At 39.4% G+C, this 11,975-nt stretch overlaps 1 long non-coding RNA gene across 2 annotated transcripts; it reads right to left on the minus strand.

Moving 5' to 3' along the window:
• Positions 1 to 4,172: 4,172 nt before the first annotated feature.
• LOC142109344 (uncharacterized) lies at positions 4,173 to 11,491 on the minus strand. 2 transcript variants are annotated; one of them, XR_012680343.1, is made up of 2 exons: positions 10,757 to 11,491; positions 4,173 to 8,709 (listed from the first exon to the last, which is right to left on the minus strand). It is a non-coding gene; the product is annotated as an uncharacterized LOC142109344 (long non-coding RNA). The 2 variants fall into 2 exon arrangements; XR_012680344.1 differs by lacking the exon at positions 10,757 to 11,491 and adding an exon at positions 10,007 to 10,745.
• Between the last annotated feature and the right edge of the window lie 484 nt (positions 11,492 to 11,975).

Below are 11,975 nucleotides of genomic sequence, written 5' to 3' on the forward strand. Positions count from 1 at the left end.
CAAAGTACAAAGGTACGCTATAACACACCTCTACTAGTGGGTATGTGCCTCATTGAATTTGTGCTGTGCAGATGTGTGAGGACGCAGCAGAGGAGTCATCAGCCAGAAACCCATTCTTTATTGAGTACATTAGAATTGCTTTTACACTCTGTTAAGGGTTTTGTTGCAATATTAAAAAAAACAAAAAACAAATGTGGAAATCAGTAAATAAATTGCATGGTGGGAAAACACAAGAGAAAAAGAAACCAAAACAACACTGCAATTACAAGACACTGGCCTTTTAACATATACAATCCCAAAGGAAAAAACTTTGTACATGAAATGGCCCTTTTGCTTCTATTCTGATTGACCAAATATCTGAAACAGCACACTGTTTGAACAATCTCGCCGCTCACAAGCAGCGCTTTCATTTTGGTCTATTGAATGGCGGTTTTCCGGCGGCTTTATAAACCCCCTAATAGTAAATCCGGCTGTTTGTATGTTGAACATTGTTGAAACCGTCATGGCGCTTTATACAGAGGCGGGTTTGGAAACATCATTTCTGGCCGATGGGACGGCGGGTTTAGCCTTAGTAAATCCGGCGATGGCTAAACCGCCGCCAAACCCGCCGAAAGTCGGCGGGTTTACAAACACGCCTGTTAGTAAATCTAGCCCCTTCACTCTAAAACAGATAGCAGAGGACTGACTTACCACAGTGCAGGCTCAGCAAGTGCAGTGAAACATGCCCCAACCTGCCTTGAGTGACATCCTCTTTTGAGAATGCTGACAGCTACTAGAAAAGTAATCAAGATGGGCAAGTGGGCCTTATAGGGGTAATTTTTATGAGGAATTTAATGATGGCGGTTTAAATTCCAAAAGGGAAACACCTGGGGCCTGATTCATCAAGGAACGGATCTGCCAATTTTTGCGGATCTTACGCAAATCGCTACTGCGCATGCCCAGAAGATGGAGATAAGAAGAGAATTACGCAACATAAGTGAAGACTTTCGAAACTTAACAAACTTATCTCCAAGTTAAGAAATGTAAAGTTAAGAAGGCCACTTAAGAAACTTTTCGACTAGTTAAGAAAAAAGGGTTGGGAACTGGATGGAGTCCGTCATGAGTAAAGAAGAGTAGGTGGAGATCGTAGTTACTTAAGAAGAGTAGGCGTTTACCTCCGGATCTGTCGGATAGTTAAGCAAGAAGTTAACAAAAACGCAATGTACAGCTTCTTAACGTTTAAGGAAGTCAGTGTCATGTTTAAGTCCCAAAAAATTATTCGAGTAGCGCTGAATAACATCACTGAAGTGTGGAAAAGTCATTCTTTTGATTTAAAATGTCCACAATCACACATAAATATGCACAACATTACACCTGAATGACTTCATTTTTTCTGTTAATATTAAATGACACTAACTAAACGCTGTTATTTTTAATACATAACATGGTGTATTAATTGCAATGTGAAGTGGTTGATGTGTAATCTCTATCAAGTTAATTTGCTCCTTTTTTGCATATTTTCTGCGAATAATACGCTAGCATTATTAAAAGGGATTAAAGTTTAAATTGTATTTATATTGCATATGTATTGAAAGCGATAAACTTTAAACCATGTGTACTCTTCCATATACGACACATTGCAGGAAACCCACTGAGAGGATATTTAAATTTAACAGACTGTGAAGCTGAATTAGAACCCCACACTCCACTTAGTATTAGTAGCTGGAGTCACTAACCACTAGGCCAAATGTCAGATGTTTAAATATGTGCTGTATATACATGAGAACGGCAAACTGAATACTTGCAAGTCAGATAAGTGTTAGTGGCCAGCTAAAGTGTAACACAGCAAAAAAAAAAACAATTGCACACACCAGCATCGCCAAATAAGCCACAACACTAAACTGCTGTAAAACCATTGTTAGCGTGGAATACCCATAATCACAAATAATTAGGCACAACATACACATTCAGACACTTCTCTACTAACAAACAATTTGCCTGACTGTTTTTTAGAATAAATGGCAAGAATTAGACAATGTACTGTTTTCACCCAAAATCTATGGAAGTTGCGCATTTTATTTTGATTACACTGCAATGTCAATTGGCTGGGTATATTTATTTGTCATTTTTTTGAGGTTTCTTTGGAATTAACTTTAAGTTCAGCTGCTTGTTGGATTTGCACAGAAATAAAACATTAAATTATGGGTTATTCCCCACCCTACAGGTTCGCACGCAGGGGGAGTTTCTGGGTCTCCAGAAACCCCTCCCCTCCGCTAAATTGCCCCTACATAGCGGCACTGTACTATATAGCAGGCACAGCGCTGACAAAAAGAGACATACATTATATGATCCTAGACCGACAAGCCCATGTCTGCTATATAGCACATATGGAACACATATGTTTGTGGTCCATAAAACAACAAAAACACAACACAGTTACTATTGCAAACGTCAAGTATTAATGAGAAACATTATCAATTATGCACACATATTTATTCACCTATATGATGGTTCTGGCATCTTCTTTTTTTTTTTTTAAATGACGCAGGCAAATCATCTATGAAATGTAACTGCCACATTGATAATTCAAGGCTAAACATGCATTTATAGATATTATTATTATTATTATTATTATTACATATTCTACTATTACCAAAGCCTAAAGATCCATCTACCAGCCACTTTTCCCACACCTGCAGATCTTGACATCTAAATCCACAGCATTAACATACTTCTGCATAGAATTTACTCATTACCAGACATTATAAAAGACTGCTTCATGCACTATTCAAATTGGCTATGAGTCTAGTACACTCCTAGTTTTGCTGGAAAGGTTTTTTTTGTCATTCTTTGATTTAGACTCTGCAATCGTATTATTTGGTTAAAATATGTTATGTGCAGTATAACATACTTACCTACCTTTGACACCAGCTGTCCGGGAGGAAGTCCGTCGAGGGGGCATGGCTACGCGCGTTGCGCCGTTAGGCCCCACCCCTGTCAATCTTAGGAGATTCTGGCCAATCGTAGCAGGGGGCGGGGCCACAATGCAGTGGTTAGCCCCGCCCCCACCATTTACAACAACGGGGAGATGCTGGATTTTTGCCTACTACTTGTTACGAGCCGCCGCGGCTCGCTTCCTGGGTCCTCTAGCGTCCCGGCCGTCACCTTGACGACCGGGACGTCATTTCCAGTTCCTGGTCGGCCGTTGCCAAGGCAACGGTCCGACGCTTCCAATCTGGCGCTGCGTCCCGGCGGTGCTAGTGGCCGGGCGCATGCGCGCAATTTAACACAGCCTGTGGGCTGATAAATGTGATTAATATGGGGGCTGTGTGAGGCTCAGAGCTCTGATTGGTGGCTTGTGGTATTTAGGGCAGTGAGGTCTGCAGCCTCACTGCCGGTTATAGCGTTCTGCCCTCAGTCCTGCTGCCTGCTTGTTCTATCTGTTTGGTTATTGCTACCTTGGATTGACTACCCGTGTTTTGACCCCTGCTTGTTTCTGGACCTGAGAACCTTCTCTTCTGACCTTGACCTTTTTGCCTGGATTCCGGATTTTGCTTCTTTGCCTGTGACCTTTGACCTTGGATACCTCTTCACTACAGCCCGCCAATCACTCCACTCCCGGGTACTCCTTTAAGTCAGTATACGTTACTCGACCCTCGGTCGGCCCGCAGCCAAGTCTGTCCCCACCACTAGGGGCTCCAGCGAACACCGGGCCTTCAGAGTAGTCCCCGAGTTTCACTGTACTGGCTTAGGAGTTCCTAACACTACTCTCTCGGGAGTCCGGGAGAACTCCCAAAAATTCGGGAGTCTAGGCAACTATGCAATATAACAATGTCTATTTATTTCAAATTTATTGTTCATATTAATGTGTCTTACCTGTTTGTTTTTTATGAGGGGGGGGGGTTAAGTTTGCAAATGTAAGATTTGTTTCAATGCTTCTTATGGGGCTCTTGTCACTTCCCATGTTGCATGTTTTAGTATATTTTGTGTTACTACTGTTAAATCTAAAATTCTGACCCAAGTCAGCCTGTGGTGTCAAGTATATCTGGAAGCGCTTCAATCAGCTGGAGAGAATTGACACAGACCAAGTTCTGTATGCAAGGAATATTCTCTAGTTTATTGATACAAAAATACAGGTTTTTATAGGCTACTGAATAAATGAATCCTACGTCATATGCATACAATAGTTTATACCACTAGTTTATGAGAAGCGCTACTGATTAACTTTCTCACGTATTCTTGAGGTGTTTACTTTTCTCCCCCTTCTAAGGACAGATGAGCCTATTATTTCTTATCTCAAGGGGAGTTGGAGATATGCTATGTGCAACACCATGGATACAGCTCCCATACTACCAGCTGGATATGAAGCTCATTATTGTTTTCATAACTGGTTACATTCTTCAGGTGTTCTCTATTAGTTCAACTTCAAGGCCATAGGCTCACATATTGCAAAACTGCAAGTTAACAGAAAAATGAATAATCTCTTCTAGCAAATAATATTTCTATACAAGTTACAATAAAATGGCTGAACAAAGGCCTTATGAGGCCTTAACAAAAAATCATATTTAACATTTCCCATCTTTTATTCAATTTTCGACCCTTTCTCCTCCTACCTACCTAATCCTATCTATAGAACCACATTCTTAATAAGCAGGTACTTATACACATGTAGGAGGCCACATGCATAGAGTTGGTCCCCTTAGGAATCTGTCAACTCATCCCCCACTAATAAGCCTGTGATCTTCCCTGTCCTAACTTGATTTATGAGGAGATGCATTTTGGCAAATGTCCATGTCTAGAAAAGATGGTTTCTTAGAAGATGGTTTCTTAAAAGATGGTTTCTTAAAAGATAGTTAATGAGTCTATAGTAGTTCTGCAGGCCTTGCATGTCCTTTGTTCAATCTTTAGTAGTTTCTTGTTGCAAACTCTGCAGTTCTTTGGCTTTGCTAGTCCAAATAATTCATGACACTCATAGTCTGGTCAGGTTTCAGAAGTAATTTCTGTGATCATCAGAGGTTCGGGATTTTCAGTGGTTCCCTTTTTGGAGAGACAACAATCAAGTGTCAGTAACTTCTTAATCAGCCATATATTTAGTTTCATTATCACCTATACGATCAACAGGATTGCTAAACCATTTGCTACTAATGCCAATATTTCCAATATCCAACATGAATCATTACTGACAACTTTACCAATGAGGTTATGCATCTGCACAAAGACATTTTCAGAGTTTACTCTACTATGAGTGCAAATTGTTGAGCACTCCTTCCCATATGTTTCTCACAGTGGCATAGGCAATATGTCACTTAACTGTCTGTTTCATACTGGGTTAGGGAGGCCTTAATCCCTACTTCAGTCACAATTATTCTGGCAAGACATATCAATACAATGAGACAGTCATTTCTATTTATCAGAACAAGACTCCCCTGATTTGAAGACTTTGCAGTGTTATGCGTGAATCCAGGTGTCTCTTTCCTGTACTTTCACTGCCATGGGAGTCGTCAACAGGACTTGATAAGGACCCTTGTATCTGGGTTCAAGACTTCTCCTGATGTGCTTTCTCACGACCACCCAGCCCCCCAGGGTGCAGTTTATGGGTACCTGTATCAAAATTAGGGTTTGCAATGGAGGAGAATATTTGACCATGTATTTCAGTTAGTTGTTTCTATAATAAGGCAACATAATTCAACAAATCACTATATACATGGTGTAGTTGCTATGGAAAATAACAGCCTGTTCTGTTTGCTGTGCCAAACAATATCTCATATGGTGTTAAACCTGTGTCTTTCCTAGCAGTATTTTTTACTGAGTGCAGGTAAACATGAGATCCATGGCAGACCTGTTTCAGCCATTATTTTCTGCATTTTCAATTTCAGTGTACCATTAAGGCGCTCCATACATCCTGAACTTTGGGATCTGTAGGGGGTGTGATAGTTTCTGGAATCCTTGCCCCGTAAAGTGTATCCCTCTGTCACTTACAATGACCTCTGGTACACCATATCATCAGATTACCTCATTCGCAATTTTCTTGGCTAATGCTTTAGCATTTGCTTTTCTATACAGCCATGTCTCCAGCCAGTGACTAAAGAAGTTGACACAGACAAGCACATTCTCAAAGCCCGAGCATTTGGGAAGTTATAAAGTCTATCTGTATCCTCTTATAGGGATATTATGTCTGGGGTGTGCTTTTCCATAGGACAGACTTACTCGGGTTACTTTGTGCACAGACTAGGCATTCTGCCACTAACGACTGTGCTGCTTGGGCGAACCCTGGTACTATCCATAAGCTGCTAGTGAGTACAACCATAGCATCTTTTCCCAGATGCACTTTCTCGTGTGCTATATTGGCCATAATGGGATAAACTACTTTTGGCAGACACAAACGCTGACCTTTACACCACTCCTTGCACTTCTAGTGCTCCATGTATTGCCCAAGTCTTTTTCTTATTTTCTGTTGCTTGTCTTTCCATAAGTTGGAGTGTGCTCTGGTCAAACAGGGGTCAGGGGGTCACCATGTAAATAGACTCCCCTTGGGGTACTGGGGCTATGGCGGCTTCTCGTGCGGCCTGGTCTATTTCACTTAGCTTCGGGGGTAGTATCTCTGTGTGTGTCTTCATCTTCATCACTGTTTGGAGGACAGCTGGAATGCAGTGAACAATGCCCTGGTATGTTCATCATATTGACTGGTTTGCTTGCTGAACCCATAAGGTCCCTACTTTTCCATACAGGGCCATAATCATGCGCAATTACAAATGCATAACTTGAATCAGTGTAAATATTTACTCTTTGTCCTTTTGCATATATGCATGCAAGTGTCAGGGCCTTTAGTTCAGCTTCTTGTGCTGACATGTGACTCGGTAGAGTCTGTTGAATCACTATTTCTGTGTGTGTGGTTACAGCACACCCTTTATACGGGACAGGATCTATGTGATAGTGTGAACCATCTACAAAAAGAGTGATGTCTGCATCTGGTAATGGTTTATCTTTAATGTGAGATAAAACCAGAGATTCTTGTTTCATTAGTTCTATGCAATCATGTTCAGAAAAATTTTGTTTGCATTTTTTTTTTTTCCTTTCTTTCTGTTCAAGCTGGAATGGAATTCCCCCAAATCCCTAGGGTAACCCCAATATATACAGGTACTTCTCCCATCTTTTGAAACTTGCTGCAATAAGGCAGCAGGATTCAACATTGTGCACTGCTTAAGTGTAACGTTACTGGGAGTAAGCAGTGCTACTTCATTAGGATAGGCTTCAGTAAGGAGCATGTGGAATCCAAGGAAAAGGTTCTTGGTTTCTGAGTTCCACAAAGTTTACACTCATTAGATGGAGTGTACAGTACAACGGTTAAGACAGATGTGGTAACTTTAATTCTTCTGGAAGAGAAACACTTAGCTTAAATAACCTGTTAATAAGCCACATCATCAGTTCTATTAGTGTATATAATAATGTGTTGGGCCACAATACTCACAAACACATTCCTGCATTGGGTGTAAACCCCTGTAGTCATGGGTTGCTCTTTTCTTTATTTGGTTGGGTTAAACTTTCATATTAGAATTTTCTAATTATGTATAATGATCTATACATTACTATGGGCCTGAGTCTGGTTCTTCCAAACTTGGCTTTCCTTTCTAGTCTAGTACACATCTACAGCGCACAGCAAAGGAAAATAACGTGCAATCTATATTCCTCCTGCTAATATCAATGAACTCCCCTCTCTGGTCTCCCTTGGACCTTTAAAAAACTTAAAATACAGTTTACTCAGATTCCCCTTGTCTGAAGGTCTTAACATATATCTGTGAACATGAGAGGCTCTGGGGCCTCTTGTGCTTCCTTTTTTTTTTTTTTTCTTCTAATAAAAAAGGAAAGGGAGGAAGAAAATACACAGTGCGCTCGGCAAGTGTTATATGTCACTCATTTCACAATAGGAGGGAATGTCCTTTGTGCTGTATATCTTCATACTTCGTAAATCTGGCCGGTAACAAATGTTTTGCTTGTGCTTGGTTTCTGTCACAACGTACGATACCGTTAAGGTAACTGGGTGTCCTAGCACAATATCTATACTCTTTTCAAGCACTAAAGCAGAGTAGTATGCAAGTGACCTTAGCTTGCGACCATGTATTTGTGTCAGTACTCCTTGTACATGTGCACTGACTTCATAACAAAATAATGTGAAAGGCTTGTCATAATCTGGCAAAGCCAGTGCTGGCGCTGAAGTTATTTCAGCTTAAAATTGGTTAAACATTTGGTTCTGCTCAGAGGAGAGTATAAATGGCTTGCTATGATCCAGAAGTGCTAATGCAGGAGCACATACAATTGCTCTTAAAGTCTTAAATCTTTTTCATTTCTGTAAAAATATAGAATTCCCATCAATGCATTACCATACCCACAATAAAAAGAATTATTTACAGTATATGACAATTATAGCACAGTAAATAAGGGCAGTAAATGTCTTTACAAACACTGATTTACTCAAAACTGTAATGAGGATACAAATAAAAACCTTTTGCTTTCTGCACATACAGAAAAACCACCTAGTTCATGCATTTGCTATGCGAATGGCACATAAACTCTAATATCTCTTCCAAAACAAGGTAATCATTACTCAGAAGAGTTTACGTTATTTAAATCCTTCATTAGTTTATACTTATGTTTGTTGTGGTGCAAAGATGGTGCATTGGAAGTTAAATCAATGCAATCTGGATTGCCTAATGGGTCTTTGCAGCTGGAGACCTGTGAATAAAAAAACTTTTGCATAGAGATTAACATTTATTTACTGGGAATTACTGTAACTGTAACATGCGTGTATACTGTTATCAGGTAACCAGTGAACAGCTGCTAAAAGCTTAACTGTGACGCTATGCGTTCCATGCCTTGATTTCCTCAAAGGGGCAGTCCCTAATTTCACAAATAGAGAATGTCAAAGTGACGAGACCTGGGCGAGTGTTCAAAGCCACTCCTTTCTTATCATCTCTTAGTACAGCCCTTTTAAATGACACTAATTAAATTTCCGGGTTTAGAAACATTCAATCTGGAATCTTGGTTCCAAGTATTCAACCATTTTAAAAGCAGCACTGTCTCATAAATCAGAGTACTCTCGTTAGACACAATACATTGTGTCTGTAAATCATTCAACATTTTCTCAACAAAATCTCTCTCCCGTGACCAAATATTCACACATATTTCTAGATTCTGTGATTTTCGTGTTCAAAGTAAAAATATATTCACTTAAGTCTCGCTCACAGACGACATTTTATCTCGTAACATTTCTTTAAAGGCATAACAAACCCTCCTGATTTCTGAGAACATTCATCAGCGCCATTTTAACACAGATAAAAACAGCATGTAAGCTCACTCCCACAATTCTCAACTTCATTAAAGAGAAAGCTATATTTCTGAACTTCAGAAACAAAATTATTTTGTTCAAATACAGAAACGGCTTGTTGGATCCCAGCCAGCTTTGTTCTGACACTAGTACTTATAGTGATAATGTACATTATTTACAATCTTGTCCGTGCAATCGGACCAAACATTTTAAAACTTCTTTTGTATCTTTTTAAAAGCTTATCATTAAGCAATGAATGTACAACTTTTTCAACCTTGAAACATGTCTCTTGTAAAAAACGGACAAGACAGACAAACATTGTGATTTAAAGTAAATCAAACATCTCCCTTATAGAGCACTAAGACAGAGAACAAACAATGTGAATTATCACGGATCTCTCTCACACGCAGTAAGACGGAGACAAAACTCACATACAGAGAAAGAAAACTTAACTGACATCTTCCAGCCTACTGCTGTGGAACTACAAGTCCCAGCATTACACTAAATACAAGTTAGCTTCAACATGTTATCATCAATCAGCACTCCGGACACATTTTTTTAATTTTACATACATTGTCAAAAAACAAAAAAACAGTGTGCTTCTTATCTCAACACACTGAAATCATTTACACAGAATAAGGGAGGGGCACATTTTACTTATTCAGCTGCACAGGATCAAACATACATTTATAATATACAACCTACTTGATTCATTATTCAGCTTCCGATGCATTTAGCATATCCACATATATTTCGACTTTTCAGATCTCTTAACTTTCCTGTGCCACCTCAAACAATCTCTTGGGGTTTGATCTCAATACCCCTTTGTTCTTGTCACATTACCACTTGCAACACCTTTGTTTCTCCATCCACACATATCTTTGGCTATCCCCGCTTTCTTGAAAAATTCCCTGCAGACCTTCTACTCCCCCATTTCCTTTAGTCTTTGTGCATCATATCTATGAGGGAGCTGCTGTCATTTGTTTACTATCTATATTACTCGTATTGACAGTATTCTGTTGAGTCCAAATCGGGACTCTTATCTAGTTTCTGTGGGTTGTCCTTGCACTGGACGTCCCGTTCTGTGGACTCCTTGTACTGGATGTCCGTGCTAAATAGCTTCTTTGACAGTATCTGGGACGAAGGTCTTTTGGAAATCTCTCTTACACAATTTGGGCAGATTACAGAATCTCCCTTCTTTGATATACCTCTGGGGATGGTGTCTAAAATGTTCACTCAATGTTCAAAACAATAACTCTCTAAATCCCTCTATTCCATTACATGCTTCTTTGTTCAATGTCTTATGTGACTTTTATGCTTTATACATCATACATAGGTACAAACACATGCACTCAAAATTCAATCATCTTTCAAAAATCTAATCAACAATACAATTACAGTAAACAAATTGGGTTAATACTGTATTATATTAATCAGATGATACTTGAGACTCACAAATTCGCGTGTCAGGTGCCTCAGACAGACATGAGGTGACCCAGACTAGGAAGACCAACGAGTAGAAATCTACTGACCGCGGATGTTGGGGTTCAATGTGCTGGGAAACCTCCGTTGTCTGTCTTGTAGCCTGCTGGACAGCGAATCTCTGTGGCGACCTCCAAGTTGTTAAATCTAAAATTCTGACCCAAGTCAGCCTGTGGTGTCAAGTATATCTGGAAGCGCTTCAATCAGCTGGAGAGAATTGACACAGACCAAGTTCTGTATGCAAGGAATATTCTCTAGTTTATTGATACAAAAATACAGGTTTTTATAGGCTACTGAATAAATGAATCCTACGTCATATGCATACAATAGTTTATACCACTAGTTTATGAGAAGCGCTACTGATTAACTTTCTCACGTATTCTTGAGGTGTTTACTTTTCTCCCCCTTCTAAGGACAGATGAGCCTATTATTTCTTATCTCAAGGGGAGTTGGAGATATGCTATGTGCAACACCATGGATACAGCTCCCATACTACCAGCTGGATATGAAGCTCATTATTGTTTTCATAACTGGTTACATTCTTCAGGTGTTCTCTATTAGTTCAACTTCAAGGCCATAGGCTCACATATTGCAAAACTGCAAGTTAACAGAAAAATGAATAATCTCTTCTAGCAAATAATATTTCTATACAAGTTACAATAAAATGGCTGAACAAAGGCCTTATGAGGCCTTAACAAAAAATCATATTTAACACTACTTTTCTCAATCCACCCCCCCTCAAACTTATCTACAGGCATCCTTAAACTGTTGTGATTGCCCCCTTCAGGGTCCAGACAGATTGCAAAGGTAAAATTTTATTTAATTTAAATTTGCATATAATAAAAATGCCACTTATTACATTTTAGAAGTACATAAAATACTATTGTTTGTTTGGGTGATTAAAGTCAAAGCGTGTTATATTTTGCAAACCATAAACGTCCAAATGCATGCTTCTAATAGTTTGTATAGTAAAAAGAGATTACCTTTACAGTCTGCAATCCTTGTTTTTAAACCGTGTAAGGGCTGCCTTTTCTGTTTCATAATCCCCCTCATCTGGTCCTATGTGCAATCATTTTCATATGTGTGTTCTCTAGACAGGACACTTTTACAAGTAATATTAAAACTGGCCAAACCTATCATGGGTTGTTTGCTGCTAAACTCTAGCAAAGGCTTAACTACTACTAATTACTAG

Source organism: Mixophyes fleayi, chromosome 12 (assembly GCF_038048845.1).
Source record: "Mixophyes fleayi isolate aMixFle1 chromosome 12, aMixFle1.hap1, whole genome shotgun sequence".
NCBI lineage: Eukaryota > Metazoa > Chordata > Amphibia > Anura > Limnodynastidae > Mixophyes > Mixophyes fleayi.